Source organism: Canis lupus, chromosome 17, assembly GCF_048164855.1.
Source record: "Canis lupus baileyi chromosome 17, mCanLup2.hap1, whole genome shotgun sequence".
NCBI classification, from domain to species: domain Eukaryota; kingdom Metazoa; phylum Chordata; class Mammalia; order Carnivora; family Canidae; genus Canis; species Canis lupus.
Window position 1 is genome coordinate 2063322 of NC_132854.1, and position 16596 is coordinate 2079917.

The 16596-nt window shown below is 49.6% G+C and overlaps 1 long non-coding RNA gene across 1 annotated transcript in view; it reads right to left on the reverse strand.

The window, feature by feature from the left end:
- LOC140607810 (uncharacterized) overlaps positions 1 to 14562 on the reverse strand; it is a 592127-nt gene extending 577565 nt beyond the window's left edge. Inside the window, exon 1 of the long non-coding RNA XR_012009714.1 lies at positions 14341 to 14562. This is a non-coding gene — a long non-coding RNA (uncharacterized lncRNA). The remainder of the gene's footprint in view (positions 1 to 14340) is intronic.
- Between the last annotated feature and the right edge of the window lie 2034 nt (positions 14563 to 16596).

The following is a 16596-nucleotide window of genomic DNA, read 5'->3' on the forward strand; positions in this document are numbered from 1 at the left end:
GGCCGGCCATAGGGTCTGAACACAGTACGGTTTCCAGGTCCTCCCTCTGAGGTTCTCCTGGCTCTGGCTTGAGCAGAACCAGCAGGGGCAGACCTGTCAACGGTGCCTCTGCACTCACGTGTCGTCGGGTGGATGCCTTGCAGAAGCAGACCATTCTGTAATCCCTGGGGCCCGCCCAGGAGACCCCAGCTCTCCGCACCTCCATCACCACCGCAGCACAGCATGTTAGAAGGGCGCTCGCAAGACGTAAGCACTTGTGTGCAAAGAGTCACACGTCCCCGCGGCTGCCTTCCTGACAGGGCACCTGCAGCTACAGGCGGCAGAAGGGGGTGCCGAGGAACCCCGCTTCGGCAGTGAGGCCACGTTCGCCATGAGTGCCTGGTGGCTTGAAAGCAGGTGGAGTGGACACTTGGGGAGGGCGGGTTCTCAGCACTGATTTCCTCTTTAACCTCCTGTAACGATGTGACACTATTCATTACCTGCCCTGTTATTCCCCTGGCAACGAATGAGAAGAGAAATCTTGCTACTATTAGGTGAACACCGCCAGGCCCCCGTTCCCCGCAGGCAGGCAAATTCTGCCTCTTTCTGCTACGGGTACCCCAGAGGCACCGAGCAGGCTGAGAAAGCCCTTGTATTCACTGTCGGGGACTCGCGGCAGGAGCAGCGGCGCGTGGAAATCCGTGCGAGCCCCGGGTGGGAGCTAAAGGCCGGGGTCAGTGGGCCCAGGCTGGAAGCTTCCAAGCGACACTGTCCTACGGCGCTCACTGTCCTCAGCAGCTTTGCTCTCCAACACTCAGACGTCCTTGGACGGGTTATTTGAGCCCCACTCCTGGTACCCACAGGTTACGTGTCACACAGCTGCTCACGTACACTTTCTTCAGCTTGTTAGGTAACAGAAGACAAAGTCTGAGGTTGGAAAAACTTTTTTTTTTTTTTTTCCAAACGTCTCCTTCCTATGAGGGTGGGGGGATATAGGTTTTAGGAAAAGAAGACTTTAGAGTCCAGAGGGGAGCCGCTGGCTGGAGCACATCACACTCACTCCAATCAAGAGACCCTGTGGGACCCTGTGTCACACGGATTCCAGCACTTTCTGACGGTGGGACTGCAGGCGAGTCCAGGATATCCCTGGACCACCATCCCCTCATCCACAACCCAGGGTGAGAATGGCACCTTCTTCCCCGGTTTTTTGTGTGGATTGAAGGAAACAGCATTTGGCAAAATGCCAGGTGCCCATTAAATGCTCATTAAATGTCAGCTGTCTTCTTTTATAAACTGGGCAAGACTGTCCACACACCGGTCCACTCCTCACTGACTGTGGCCACATCTCTAGTTTCTAGAGCTGAGCAGGTAACATGCCCCATGGCCAACAGAAGGCCATCTACCCTGCCATGCCCACCTCTGACCAAGTCCCTACCTCCCTTGCTCAAAAATCTGAAATCTTAATATCAGAGGTTTTATTTGGGGAAAAAAGCTCTTTTTCCAATGCTACTATATAGAGCAAGGTACCTGTGGGCAGAGGACATGGATCCCACGCTGCAGGACTCAAGAGAGGCCCAGAAGCAGATGCCCATCTGCCAGCACTCAGATGCCTGAGCTTCCTTGGGAGCTGCAGGAGGGGGTTGCCGGGTGTGGGGAGGGTTGGGGGACAAAGGGGCAGGTTCCGCCTCCCTCCCGCATCGGTGACAAGCACCCCCAGCTCCAGCGTGCTCCCAGCTCATACCCCGGCCCTCGTGGAGCTCACACCATCTTGCAAGGTTTGGGATGAGCGACTGGGATCCACATCACACCTCATCACAGAACACCCGCCAAGACCAGACCTGTCCAATGTGGAAGCCACCAGCCACAGGTGGCAACATAAACTTGATTTAATCAAAATTAAAAATTCAGTTTCCTGCTCACACTGGCCACATTTTAGGTGCTTAACAACCAGCACTGCACAATGGTCAGTGCGCACGAGAAAGCTCCCCTGGAGAACACTGTTATAGACCCGTAAAGGACACAAAACCCCGTGTGATGTGGTGCCCAGCTGGAGGGACAGGGCTAAGTGCCAAAATAAGAAGACACAGAGGCAGAATAACAGTTGGTCTGACTGTTCTCCTCCTCCTGCTTGCTCTCCCAGCTTGTCTCCCATCAGAATTTAATCAGACTCTATACACCAGTGTATTTCTATGTGGTCAGAAAACCAGTGGAGTATAAAGCGTTGAGCACAGGTCAGGAGCTGTGGACAGAGTGGACTCTCACCATTCATGGTGGCTGTGTTCTACAGCAGTACCCGGACCCTGGACCTTCCCTGGGGACACAGGCTGTGCCCGAGATCCTCTGCTCATGAGGGCTCGTCAAGAGGCCAGTGTGCACCCATGCTTCACGTGTGTTCCTGTGATGGCCCGGCCACAGGCACCCAGGTGTGTATCTATGGACAAGCTTACCATGGGAACTGGGGGGCTGAGTGAGGGAGCTCCCCCTCCCCAGGATGGGTGGGCCTGCTGTGGTCAGTTGAAAACTGGGAAAGAGGGAAGCCATCCTTGCCTGACTGCTGAGCTGGGAGGCTGGTCACTTCCCACCTTCCAACAGGAACAGCAGACCCAGCTCACCTTGGGTGCCCGCCTGCCAGCTCTGCTGGGGCTCCTGCCATGGGCTCCCAGGACCCCTCCACCTCCTCTCACCTCCTCCTCAGCCTCCATAACCACAGGAGCCCACCCCTTTCAATCGATCTCTTCCTACAGGTACACTCCCTGGTAGCCCGGCTCCTCTGGAGAAGGTGGACTGCTGACACCCCATCAGCGACTGCTGCCTGTTTGCTGGTGTGGACGCCAACCTGGGTGAGGCCTCAGAGTCCTGGCCCACAGCAAAGGGCGTGGGGCTGCTGTCAGCACCCAGACCCTGGTGGGCATCGCCAACACGGGTGCGCCAAGCTGTCACCTTAGCTGACAATAACGCCCTCACCTGCCCTTGCTCAAGACAACATGCCACCTGGCTTCTGTTTCACAGCCACATCCTGTGCAGGGGAGGGGGAGGCCACATAGTCATGTACCGCGGGGACCGGGCACAGGTGCGGACCTCACTTGTGACTCCGTCATCGTGTATGGGACTATCAGATCGCTGTGCTGTGCACCTGAAACTAGAGTTAAGTTACCAACCTTCAACTGAAAATTTCTTAAAAAGCACTTTTTAAAAAAGCAAAAAAAAGTTCGATTCAAATGACTATAAATAAAATTAACTATAAAATGAAAAAAAAAACCAGTTGCCTTTGAGTGATTTCCATTTTTCTAGTATTTTTAACTCTAATGAGTTTATTTTTATAAGGAACTTTTGAAATGTAATGATTACCAAGTGGATTTTATATGAGCGACAAAAAGTTTTAATGGCAATTTCAAAGCATATAGACACTGTAAGGTAGTAGCTGACCTAAAACGGACAAACTACTGATTTCACTTTGTTCACTTGGGTTCTGACTCACATTGTTCTCTTGTTGTCACATTGGTGATCCTATTTGAACAAATACCCTTTGCCTTAGAGATAATTATGTATTTGAGAAGATCTGACGGGAACTTTCAGAACGCCATTAGCTCCAGGAGACACCTGTCTGACACCTGTCTGCATTTGATCTTGGATAGAATCGCCATGTTGCGGGGTGGGGGGGTCTCAGAACCTCCCCAGCCCCATCCTCCATTCACCCCCCCCCACGTCCCCCAGAGCTCCCCGGGGTGCAGAGAGAGAACCAGGGCCTGGGCCTTTCTTTGCTTGCTCAGCTCCCATCAAACACAGTCCATTAAGCCCTAAATCTACTCTATCTGAATTCACTTTACTTCATCTTTTGGGAACTGTTTTGGGGGGTTGTTTGTAGTGACCCCCACGTTGGGTCTCCTCAGCCTGCCTCCATCTGCGTCCCGGGCCTCTCCCCTCTGTCTGGGCCAGGGGAAGCCACTGTCCACACACTCCACCACTGGTTCTCTCATTTCCGTGGATTCTTGCCCGTGAGAAACATCCGCAGAAAACTAGAATATTCCAGAAAAGTGAACAGTCTGACTCTGTCTTTATTAAGCCAGGCTATGGCTTTAGCAGTGGCTACGTGCATTCACCTCAGAGCACCGCCTCAGGTGCTCCTCAGCTGCTCCGTCCACCCCGTGGCCCGCAGGCCTGGGGGCAGAGGGTCCTCAGTGACACCGGCCCCGGGGCCTCCCCATCACTCCTCAGGTGCCCGGGCACCACCCACCTCTGTCCGGAGAAGTCTTTCCTTGAAACATCTCACCTAACTCTGGAATGTGCCGTGTGTTCTGCTGGGCCCCTGTCACCTACGTGTACCCAGCGCGTGAGAACAGCAGGACCTGAGCCGCTACAGGGCAGCTGTGCAGACGGCCTCCTCCTCCCCACTGGGATCACTGCTTCCTGTGCACCAGCATCGAGGTCAGTGCCCCTCCGAGGGTCTCTTTCCCCCCTAAGTGGCCTGGAAGAAGGTAACCGTGAACAGGAGAGCCCACCTGGAGGACCCCACATGCAGGGGAGTGGCGGGGATGCAGGCAGCCTTCCCAGGCCCTCCAGGCAATCATCCTAACCTCCGAGAGGCTTGCGGGCCTCACCTCCACCTGGCACACGGACTTCCCCGCCCCAGTGAGGAGCAGCCCGCAGCCCGGCCAGCAACCTGGCCACACAGTGTCCCCCAGTAGCAGCAGGGTGGTGTCATCCCCTTTTCTCGGGTCCTGGTCACAGAGCACCCATTTGTCATTTTCTGCAGGAACCAGGTTTTAGAGCCTTGTCAGCACAGAACCTGGCTCTCTGATGGGAAGGAAACAGGTTTCTGGAGGGTCCCAGAGCAGGAGGAGCAGGAAGCCGACTGGCTGTGTGATATGTGAATGGGTCATTTCCTGTCATGCAGAGGAAGCGCGCAGGCCCTGGGAGCACTGCTTTGATGGGGTCAGCTCTTGGGAAGTAAGTTGGGGACCCCGGAAAGCCCTAAGACAAGGGGAGGCGTGCATGTCAGGCTGCCCTGGAGGTGTGGCCCAGGCCATGGGGTGTCTGGGAATGAGGACACAAGGCCTCTCACCAAACCAGTGGGACAGAGGCTTCGGGGCCAGGTCCCAATAGGGCCGATCTCCTTCTGAGCGAAGGGTCGAAGATCTCAAGTCAATTGTCTTCCTTTGTAAAGTCTGCTAGTGTCTAGGCTGTAAGACAAAATGATTTGTTCCTTTCAAAATAGAGCAATTTGTGTCTCTTTGAATATGAAATGTTCCAGTGATGATTGTGTGGCTTTATTGCCTCAAGTTGCTGTCTGTTCCACATCCCGACGTTCAAGAGTGACCACCGCAAATCTCAGCCTTCACTGCATAGTTCCTCTTGGCCCGAGCGTTTCAGGGGAATGGATTCCAGGAGACAGACTTTCAATAATAACCAAGTCTGACACTCTTCCCTTCCCAGAAACGCAACGCATTTTCAGATTAAGGAAGTCGTTCATTGTTGGAGAGTCCATCGGATTGATTACCAGTTTCACCAAATCTGAGTGATTACAATGGGGATTTCCCAATTTCAGAGGTATTAAAATGTAAAAAAAGTTCATGCTACAATCGATGAAATACGATGCTCACAATAGCCAACATTTACTGAGACCTTATCATGCTGTGATTCCAAGTACTTCACATGTACTGGCTCATTTGAGCCTCAGCCCAGTCCCGTGAGTTAGGTCTTGCCATCCTCCCGACTGCACAAATGTGTAAAGCCAACCCAGAGGCGAAGGCGGTAGAGCCAGGAGAGACCTGGGCGGCTGGGCTCCACGGTGCCCCGCCCTGCCCGCTACTCCTGCTGGCTGAAGGGATGTGGCTCCCCGGGAGCAGGTGTTAATGCTCAGATTCCAGCATCTACTTCAGGTTGGACAGAGTCCAATTACTGCTAAATGAAACTAACTATTTAAAGACAAATAGCCTTTAGTGAGACCACTCCTTGCCAAGAGTTCAGTAAAGACACCATAATATTAAGACCTCGTTGCCCAGGAGAGATGCTGCCCATGGGTTCTATGATCCAACCCATTTCCTGCAAAATTGTACAACCAGAGACCCCTGAGTACCGTGTCTGTAGACCGGGGACACAGGGCAGTTCTCACACTGCCTCCATCACACCCTGTCCCACTGGACAGCAAGCAAGGGGACACACTCACTCAAATTGCAACACCATGCCACACTAGGGGTGCCAGGACCTCTGAACCCCTGCCCTGCGCACATGGACACGAGCCCCCTTCCTAGGCCTGCCTGGACCATTTCTCAAACTCATCTCCCCAGAGAGGGATTCAGAGGCAGCCGCCCATGGGTGCAGACATGGCTGAGCTTCGTGGGGCAGAAAGAGGGGTGGCTGACTGGGCTCTGATGGACCCACCAGGCTGCTGTGCCCAGTCCCAGAAGGTGGAATTCTGCATTCAGGCCTTTGGCTACCATGAAGGCACCTGAGTCAAGGGAGGAGGTAGACCTGCGTTCTTGGCTTCGGTTGTGACTGACACATCGAGATAAGGCACGGGCCCCTGTTTGTCCCCTTGCTGGGGCCCACAGATATGGGGTGGGGGTGAGAATCCAACCCTGCATGCTTCAAAGCTTGGCTGTTTGTGTGTTGGGAGTGTGTTCCTCAAAAATGAGAATGTCAGAATTTAAACAGGCCCCAGGAACCAGCACAAATAACGCCTTTATTTTCAGCAGAAGGACTCAAGCCCAAGAGAAGTAGCTAGTGTCAGGAGTAGGAAAAAAAATGGGTGGTTTCAGGTAATCAACAAATCCAAAAGAAGAAAAATTCAGACATTTATATGCAAAGGTAATAAACCATTTTTAAAGATTTGCAGTGACCCAGGGTGAAGAGATCATCCTGCTGTAAAACACCACATACTGCCTGTTTTTTTGTGGTTTTTTGCTTCAGTGCTGTTTTTGTGGGCTCTTAGGATTTCCTTAGCTCATTATTTTTCCTTTAAATTTATGTTCTCAAATCTTTGCTTCAAATCTAGGGATTATAGCAAAACTGTGTTCTAGCAGGACTCAACTACAATTATTTAAGTAAAACCAACTGGATGAGGACCCATGTTATAAATTGCACCTTCATTTTATACACTTTCTTCAAAATTAAAGGTGCCTGCAGTATCAACCAATGCTGAGAAAGGAATGAAAATTAACTCTAGTAATAATTCCAACCTTTGTCTCCAGAAATAAGCACACATAATTCTAAAGGATTTTCAAAACCATGATGTAGGAAATAAATATTCTCTGTGTCAGAAATATACACTATTTCTAGAATGATAAAAATCCTGCTACTAAATCCTTTCTCCCAGGGGCCAGGAATTTATATCCTAAAACATCATTTTAACTTTTCAAAAAGAAAGAAATGATATATTGAGAGTGTAACCAATACCTTCCAAAAAATGATAGTTTTTTTCTTCATTTTTAAGATAAAACTTCCCAGATACCTGATAGATGGCATCAGTGATGCCCACTAACGCACCAGTAAAACTGAGGTACAATGCATAATGGCATTTTTAGGTTTGTGTTTCAGGAACTTACAGTTTTTCAGAAATGCTTGGAAGAAAGATTCAGCCATTGGGTTTGTGCAACATGTGCCACGTATGAAATACAACATAAAGTGAGGCTCTTGAATCTCACGTGCTGGCAGCGTGCAAGAAGCTACCCTCTGTACATTAGCTCTGAATTTCAACAGCACGGGGCCACAGGAAGTCGTCAAAGTCATGGCAGGCTTAAACTGGATGGATCTTGTACCCTGGAAGTGTGATTTGCATGCAGCAGTAGAAAAGCACTGGACCTGACCCCAAAGTTTCAGAGACGGCCAAGTAGTGCAGGTTAAAACAGAAACAAACCCAGAAGTGCCGAGATGCAATTTCTGACAGATAATTATCTGTTTAATGTCCTCTGATATTGTTGACGTTGGCTGTTAGTATTTAAAACTACCTATTTTGTACCCGATTTTTATATCTAACTCTTCTCTAATGATCAAAAAGTCTGCAGTTCTAATCTACATTCTGATTCCCTGAAAAGTAAAAAAAAAAAAAAAAAAATGCAATCAAACATTCCTGTTGCATATTTAATATACTTCCCTGTCTTGTAGAAAACCTGGTCAGGCCAAGATAGCCACAAATCACTGGACAATCGGGATTCAAAGGTTTAAATGACGTTGGTGGGAGGATAGAGGTCCTGTGAGATGCAATAAGGAAGAGCCTTCGACTGCATTTGTCTTCACCATGGGGTAAGTCCCTGTCCTTTGCTGGGCAGTCTGAGAAAGACCCCGGGAGCCCCGACGGAACATGTCAGTGTTTTTTTCTGCGGATTTTTACCCTCCTCCTCCTCCACCTGACAGTCCATCTCACAGGTAAACAAACCGCTGGAGGACTTGGAGCCAGTCAGTGTCCCCTCCACCTAGAGCTGCCAGCCCTCATGCCCCTGGGGCTCTGGCCACCCTGCCTCCACGCTGCACCTGTCACGCTCATAGGCGCTGCACTTATCACGCTGCACGTGCCACGCTGCACTTATCATGCTCATAGGCGACGGCCGCCCTGCCTCCACGGGACCCAGCCTCCACCCTCGCCAGCCAGAGCAGACCCGCAAGACCAGCCCTGGCCATGACTCACAGAGGGAGGCTCTGGAGGAGCAGTTTGCCCAGATCACCCCTCACCTGCTCCCCAGGCCCTGGCTAGTCTGTGCATCGGCCCCACCGGCGTCCAAGGCCAGGGGCCCCTCATGTGTATGTCCACACTTGCCCACCCATCCCCCCAACCCTGCATCTTCAGCAAGAAAAGAGCAGCTCCTCTTCCAACAGAGGCTGCACATCATGGGACTGGATGGAGAGGACACCAGGGGGTGGAGTGCCCAGCGGGTGAGGGGTGAGTGGAGAGGGGAGGGTGCCCCTGCATTCTTCTCTCCCCTGCAGGATGCTCCATAGACCATCTCTGCGGTGGAAGACTTGCCCTCCATGCAGCACCCATTCTTGGGGTCCAGCCTGCAGGCTGCTTGAGCATCCTAATGCCTGTGCCCTGAGTGAGGGCAGAGGGCCACATGTGACCAGTGGTGACCCCATAAGTGATGACATCCTCCACTGCTCTGAGTCCCAGGCAGAGAAAAGGCCCTCAGGCCATCCAAAGAAGAGGACAGTAAGTACAACTTTCTTTTATCTTTCTTAAATAACTGGAGAGGAAAATTAGGCACAAGACCAGAGTCCCAAGCCGTCACTTTCTCCCTCCCAAGCTCCTGCCCCCACCGGACTTGTCCTCCTGGAATTGCCTGGCACGCACCCCCCAACAGAACCTTTTATTCCTCCAGCCAGTGGCCAGATGCAACTCAGGCAGGAGGAGGCAAAGCCACCTACATGTTAAAATAGGAATTATCAAAAGAAGAACTTTTCATCAAGACCACCAAATAGTTAAAGAACATTATGATTTTCTGGTCTGAAGTGTGCTATGATACCTGGTGGTGGTTTGCACTATGAGTAAAGCCTATTTCTGCACCATTTCTTCCACAGTGAAAACACTCCAGAACTTTTCTTTACCATTTCCTTTATGTGAAGCAGAAAGCTGACTCTCTGACAATTAGCAATCTTTTCTGTCACATCCAGTTCAACCTGAGCATGAGAATAAAGCCACCACACGAGGCAGCTCTGTCAGTGGGAGAAAGTATGAGGGAGCTTGTCAGGGCTTTTCCTGACAAAGTATATAATGAAAGCCAATGAGTCCTGGTTCTTTTCTCCCTAAAATGAACGTGAAATGGATTTTAAAATCAGAATTTAAGGTGTTCATGATATTGTAAAGCACAAACTAACTGCAGCAGAGTAAAATATATACAATTAGAATCCTAGTTGTGAAAGACTTCAGTGCAAGGGATATTTGTTGGAGTTGAAAACACACAGAGGTGTGTTAAGTAAAGCATAAAAACATACACTTGTGTAAACTAATTGGATAATGACATATATTACCAAAACTGTCAGCTTCCACTGTGCCTTAAAAGTTCTTTTGTTAGGCACGCAATCTCATTGTTAAGATAGCAAAACGACACAAAAATACCTGTTTGCCAGCGTTGGCCCAGAGCATGTCCCTGCCTATCTGGGTGCAGATAAACACTCCTGCTGCTCCCTCACTATCTGCTTTCTGCTCCTGTCCGTGGGTGGGCGAACCGGTCAGTCACTGACTTGGCGTCTCTGAAACTGTCAAAGTTGAGTACTTTAAAATTGCACACCGTGGTCTTCATCTCCACCTCTCCATTCTTCCGTTCTGAACCAAGGATGGGCTTTGCAAAGCCTTTACCGTAAGCCAGAAAAAAACAAAAAAACAAAACAAACAAACAAACAAAAAAAAAAAACATGATTCCATGGGACCTTCGCAAAAAAGGTACCTGAGTGAAATTACCAGTGAATATAAAAGAACCGAGTCTACCCAACAACCAAAATCCAGCAAAAAGGACATTATTTTGACCAGTGCTAACACGGCCCACGCCATCCTGTGTATTTCTCAGCAGGCAAACAGTTTTTCCTTTTTCCACCCCACCTCTCTCTCTTTCCTTTCCTTTTCTTTCTTTTCTTCCTTCCTTCCTTCCTTTCCTTGTCCATGGAATGATAGAGCCAAGAAAATGAACTTAGGCAACCACCAGAAACAAGCCCCAGACGAACAGCTAGAGCATTCTATCAGAAAGATCCTTCTTCTGTGTTTGCAAGCTCAGTAAACTGGATGTGCTAATGCTTCATTATTCTCACAGCTCTGTGTTAAATGTACCAGAAAATGACCTTTCTCTCATTGGCCCTGGCCCCTAGATCTGAATCCGGGAACGCTAGGGCTGTTTTCAGGATCCAGCATAAAGGTGGGGTTGGCACACATTGTCGCGATCACCAAAACATAACTTTTTACCAACTTGAGGGAGAGAACAAAAGTCACAGTTGCCCAAGTAGCAAGAGTCAGTGCTCCAAGCGTAGGTGACGATTCCAGCCCTACCTGATCCCCACGGCCTGTTACTCCCACACCGGGAGCTTCCAAGTGAAGTTCAGCACACGCACATCTCACCAGAAGAAACAGCCGCTCTGCCTGTGGGTCATGCAGTGCCCTGCACCCAGGCGCCACCAGGTCCTAGACGACGGTCCCGGGGGCCGCACACACGCCAGTGCGAGGGCTGAGCTGCCCGGGGGCTCCATCTGGGATCCGCTTGGAAGTCACTGCAGTTCAGGCACCCAGACACTCTCCTCCTGCACCCCCCTCAACGCCGCTTTGCAGAGAAAGCACAGCAGGTTGTGCCCTCAGCCGTCCCCTTTCACCTCTCGCCATCGACCAAGGACACCCCCTCCTCCTACCTCGCGTGCCCCGCGCAGCTGCCGGTCGGTCCGGGGCTCTGGGACGCTCCGGTCCTCGTGGGCGCCGACAAGGTCTGCCTGTGAATTACAAACGTCCTGTGGCAGCCGGCTGGGTCCCCGGCAGCCGCCGCAGCCCTGGCAGTGATGAGCACAGCTTGAGACCATCACAATTAACCAAACATTGTGTGGCAGCAACAAATCAACAACGAACACCAGAGCACAAATCAGGCAAAGTCCCATTTCAGAGGGATGCTGAAAGCCAAAGTCGCCGAACGCCACGTTCCTTCTTCAAGATCATTCCAGCCAGCCCCTTGGAGCTATTTTTACTGTACCATAATGCACTAGGTCTGGCTTTTACCCTATTGAAAGAGCATGAATATATTATTATCCACACAAAAGAGCAGGTTATTGTTTATGAATTACCAGCCTTCCCAGCAACAAAGGCTATTTTCATAAGAAAACTCAATTTCATTTTAGCTCCAATTTGATTACCAGCTGAAGAAAAGAAGCTCTGCCCTAACCCTCAAAGGATTTTTATTCATACCATTGAATGGGCTTTATTGCTTCCTTTTCAAAACTGACGTAGAAAGCTTTTAGAGTAAAACATTGACAAAAAATTATTGCGCTGCTATTTTGTGCAATAACAGAGCAGAAGAGGGCAATGATTTCTCCGCCATCCTTCACGGCACTTCAGAATAGCAAAGGCTGGAATTAATGACAGACCGGAGAGAGGACGCCAGCTAAGGTCTCACAATGCACGTCAAATCTAAATGATCACCATACATTGAAAGACCCCAAAAAAGCCCACAGCTGATTGATTCACGGCTTTCACGAGAAAGACAGGCTTGAAGAGTTTATTGCACCACAATTTACTCGGAATTATCATAAAAATGAATGTAGAGGCTGAATGTCACCCCGGCACGCTCCAAAAACACACACCCAGGGACAAAGTTCATGAGGAACGAACGCCTGTCATGGCAACGTCGGAGGGCCGCTGGGCGTCCGTGATCGGCTTGAGTCACCGCTGTCATGCGGGGCCAGGCTTGACCTGGGCTCCGTGGAGGAGCAGCCTCCCTCACGCCAGAACATCCTTCCATTTAAAGTGGGAAAACCTACGGCTGCAAACAATGGCCCCGTGTCCCAGATGCTGGACCCAGTCGCCCTGCACCCGGACCGGCTGTCCTGGGGCTGCCCTGAGGGTGCGTGTCTGTTGGCTGGTTTGTTTTCATTCCCCAAGGAAGAAGTTTGCAAGGACTCAGTGGCTCACAAAAACAGTTTTGGGGCAAATGTTTAAATGATACAGGGAACCGCTGCTAAAATGGCATTCTCCACATGCATGGCACTTCTCTTTTCATTAAAATTTGACCAATAATGGCTAAGCTAGCAGGGTTGCCAAAGAAACCTGCACTTGATATTATGAAAATAGAATCTATGGTGTAGTAACTTGGCGTTGCAGGTGCCCCAGCCAATGGCATGTTCACGCTGGCACCTGGGGCAGCACGGGACTAACCAAGATGGAAAGGATGCCCTTAAAAAGCTGGCAGCCCGTGGGGCAGTTGCTCTGCTGGCTCACCCAAACAGCACAGCTGGCACTGGTAAGCAAGGAATGTGTCATCTTCAGTGTTTTATTAGGAAAGCAGCATTTATACTTAAAAACAAACAAACCAAAGAAAGGTAAAACTACCCTGGTTGGCCGTTACATTTTTTAAAGGCTGTCAAATACAAATGTCAGATGCTAGCGTTTCCTTCCCTGGCAGTCAGGCGACCGGAGCTCCGCTGTGCTCTAGGACACAGGACAATGTCCAGTTGTGATACAGCATTTTCAATGACATCCCCCCCCCCCACCGCTCCAGAGCAGCCACCATGTCTGTTGACAATGTCACAGCTAATGTGCAAAGAACCCAACTTCCCGCAAGCACTCACATGCTTATATTGAAGCTTCAGCATTGGGCTGGTGACAATAAGATGACATCCTGGAAACAGCCAGTTCAGTTAATAAAAACAGACCAGTCTGCATCTGAAGATCCTTCAGATCTCTATGGTAGTCATGTTTTCTATTTCACCGAGAACACGAGCCTGTGCTCCCGAGGAAATACAGGGTCAGGTCCCTGCAAGCCTCTGGTGATGATATTTTCATCAACCGATCAATCCATATTGAAATGGATCAAACTAGTCATCCTTTGTGTTACATGTGTTTTCTGTTTAAAGACACTTTAATGTATATTGTCCCTTCATTAACATGGAACCCGTGGCCAACAGCATGTAACTCAGGCCTGAGCAAGGCTCTTCTGACACACATGTTTTCTCTGCGAGGCCCATCACCGTCTCATGCTTGGAAACATGAGCCAGCACTGCGACACTGTGCGTGGGGCCACTTCAACCAGCAAAACCCCACCAAAAAAGAGGATGAAAATGTGGCAACAGGACCCTAAAAAAGACTGCAGTTTTAAAGCACAAGAACCAAAACAAGGATGGGGGTATTGTGTTTTTCGAACTGGGCTGGAAAGGAACACAAAGGTTGACCCAAATTTTTCACCCCACTGCAAAAACTTGGGTGTTACAAATAAATTTTATTAGGTAGGCGAATTCATGGACACAGGATCTGTGAGCAAAGAGGATCCATGTATTCGCTTTCCGACACAAGGCCATCTGCAATGGTGTCCTCCCACCATGCACTCATAGAGGCTCTAACCCCCCGTGACTCTCTGTGGAGATAGGCACTCGAGGAGGTAATGCAGGTGAGATGAGGTTGTAAGGCTGGGGCCTTGAGAGGACCAACAGCTCTCTCTTCCTCTCTGCACATGTGCACCGAGGAGAAGTTGTATGCAGGCCAGGAGACATGCTCTCCCCAGACACTGGCCTTGCCCGCACCCTGACAGCAGACTTCCACCCTCCAGTATTGTGAGTTAACATCTCTTACAGACGCTGCCCAGGTCATGGTATTTCGCTCTGGCAGCCCAAGCTGACTAAGACCAAGGCAAAGAGAGGAACAGAGATGTGGCATTATCGATCAACCAATAAGCACTGGTAAACACCTACGGTTTACTAGCTGGCATCTGCAGGCAGCAGGACAGGAGCCGACTGGAAGGATGCAGTGAGAGCAGAGATGTGGGCCACGCTTTGGGGAACACAAGCCTATGTCCACGGAAAGGTGACACTCGAGGCTGGTGAAGGACTGGCCACTCTGAGTACAGCAGGATGATAGTTTTAGGCAGTAGGAGTCGCGGGGAGCCAGTCAGCCTGGGGGGCCTGGGGGCCCACCAAACAGAGGGGCAACTGTTGAAAATGTGGGCCTTGCTGATGTCACAGTCACTGGGGGAGTACCTGTGTCCACCCTGTCATGAGGTCCTGGAAATCTGTCTTCTTAACTCACTGCCACAGGCGGCCCCTACTCCTCCAGCTAGAAAAACACAGCTCTCAGTTGAGCAGATAAGGTCCAAATGACCTAGAGAAGTTGACCAGTATTGACCGGAAGCACCATGCACAACAGGTAAATGACAGGGTCTTCAGATGAGCCTCCCCTGGGGAGCTACAGCTCACCCCTCACCTGGCAGCAGGGACCCACCCACCTGCGTTGGCTGGCCATCAGCCAGGTAGCCAGCTCGGCTCACAGGATGCCCTCAGAGTGCTCAGGGAGGCTTAACTCAGGAGTAAGGATATTCATGGCCTTTAATAACACTTAACTTGAAGGGACAAAGGAATGCACAAAATAGATGAGACATGCACCCCCTCATAATGACTTTATGTTCAGGATAAATACAAAGGGACCACTGAAAACGAAAGGAAGCTTTCTTCCAAGCTGTTGTTTTGTCCACAATGCCAGAACGATCTGACCAGACTGACTCATGGCTTGCTTGTGGGACAACTGGCTAAGCCTCCTGGTCAAACTATAAACTCTGGGAGTTACCAGGAGCCCTGCTCACTTGCCTTTGGATTTGCAGTCTGGCACATAATAGCTTCTCAGTAAAAAAAAAAAAAAAAAAAAAAAAAAAAAAAAAAACTAGCATGACCTGCCTTCAGACAGTGTGGATGGACTAGTAACACCTCATGGAGACTAAGGGCAAATGCCAAAAATTATTAAAATTAAGGAACATGACCATGAATTCAAATATTATGAATTTGTTTCTGTTTAAAATAAATAAAGGATCTTTAAAACTATGAGCTCTCGCATTTTCAAGCAATTTAGAACTCCTTTCAGTTACTCGGACTTGATGTTCTGCCTCCCGCCCCAGATCCATGCACATGTAAACCCAAGCAACTGCCCACTTTTGCCTGCCTTTTAGCATTTGGAAGCAAAGGAGCAGAAGCAGTGATCAATGAGAAAATGTGTTAGCACAGAGGCAGTTCTTCAACTGTCTGAAGTCGATAACCATATAGTTTGGGCTCCTAAAAGTCAGGTCAGGTCCTCAAGAGGTTCAGAATGCCCTACTCTTTGGCCTGACATTTCAGTCCTCTGTGCAAAGTCCAGCCCACTCCCCCTAGAAAATCAAACCTGCAAGAGTTACAACTAAGGAGGCCAAAGAAACAAAATAATCATGTTAGCACAAGCAGTAGAGTCCCTGCCAGTCAGTCCCCAGAGCAGCCCCTTCATCCTTGCTGACACCGACCCATATTAATGCCAACATTGGAGCTTGACAAAACATACCTCATGGTCTCCTCCAAGCAGCCGGGCTGCCTTGGGAAGACATTTTTTTCAAAGTCTGATGGTATCACTAGACATTTATGAAACATGTGACTCTGTCATTAAACTTGTTACTCATCCATTGTTCAAGAAGCACATCTAAAAATCACACCAGGATAAAAATCACTTCCATTTTTTATTCATTATTCCAGTTTTTATCTCCTTCTACTTTATGTTTCAAAACTATGACCTAGATGCTTTAAATCTGTGATTTGATTGAGTACTTGCCCCTTCTCTCTTCTCTTTTATTTCCTCCTCCGGTTATCAAGAGGGAGAAGCCAGCTCCTTGCAGCTGGTTCACAGGCTCTCAAAATAAATGCACATCGGAAAACTTGAGTCCAGATCAGAGGAACCACTTCAGCCTCTAGTTCCATATATACAGCAGCAAGAAATGAGCCACACTCAACCCAAAGTGTAAAATTACCTCGTTTAGGAAATTTCTATTTAAAATCCTTCTGGATTTTGACAAGCATTTTCTAAACTTGCCCAGTGATATTGCTCCAGTGATGGACACTGTTTTTCAAGCCTTCTGGTGGTACTTGGGACACAGTGTGGCTATAGGATCAAGTACATACACCGGCTACACCTATCTGCAACCTGAAGGGAAAACCATG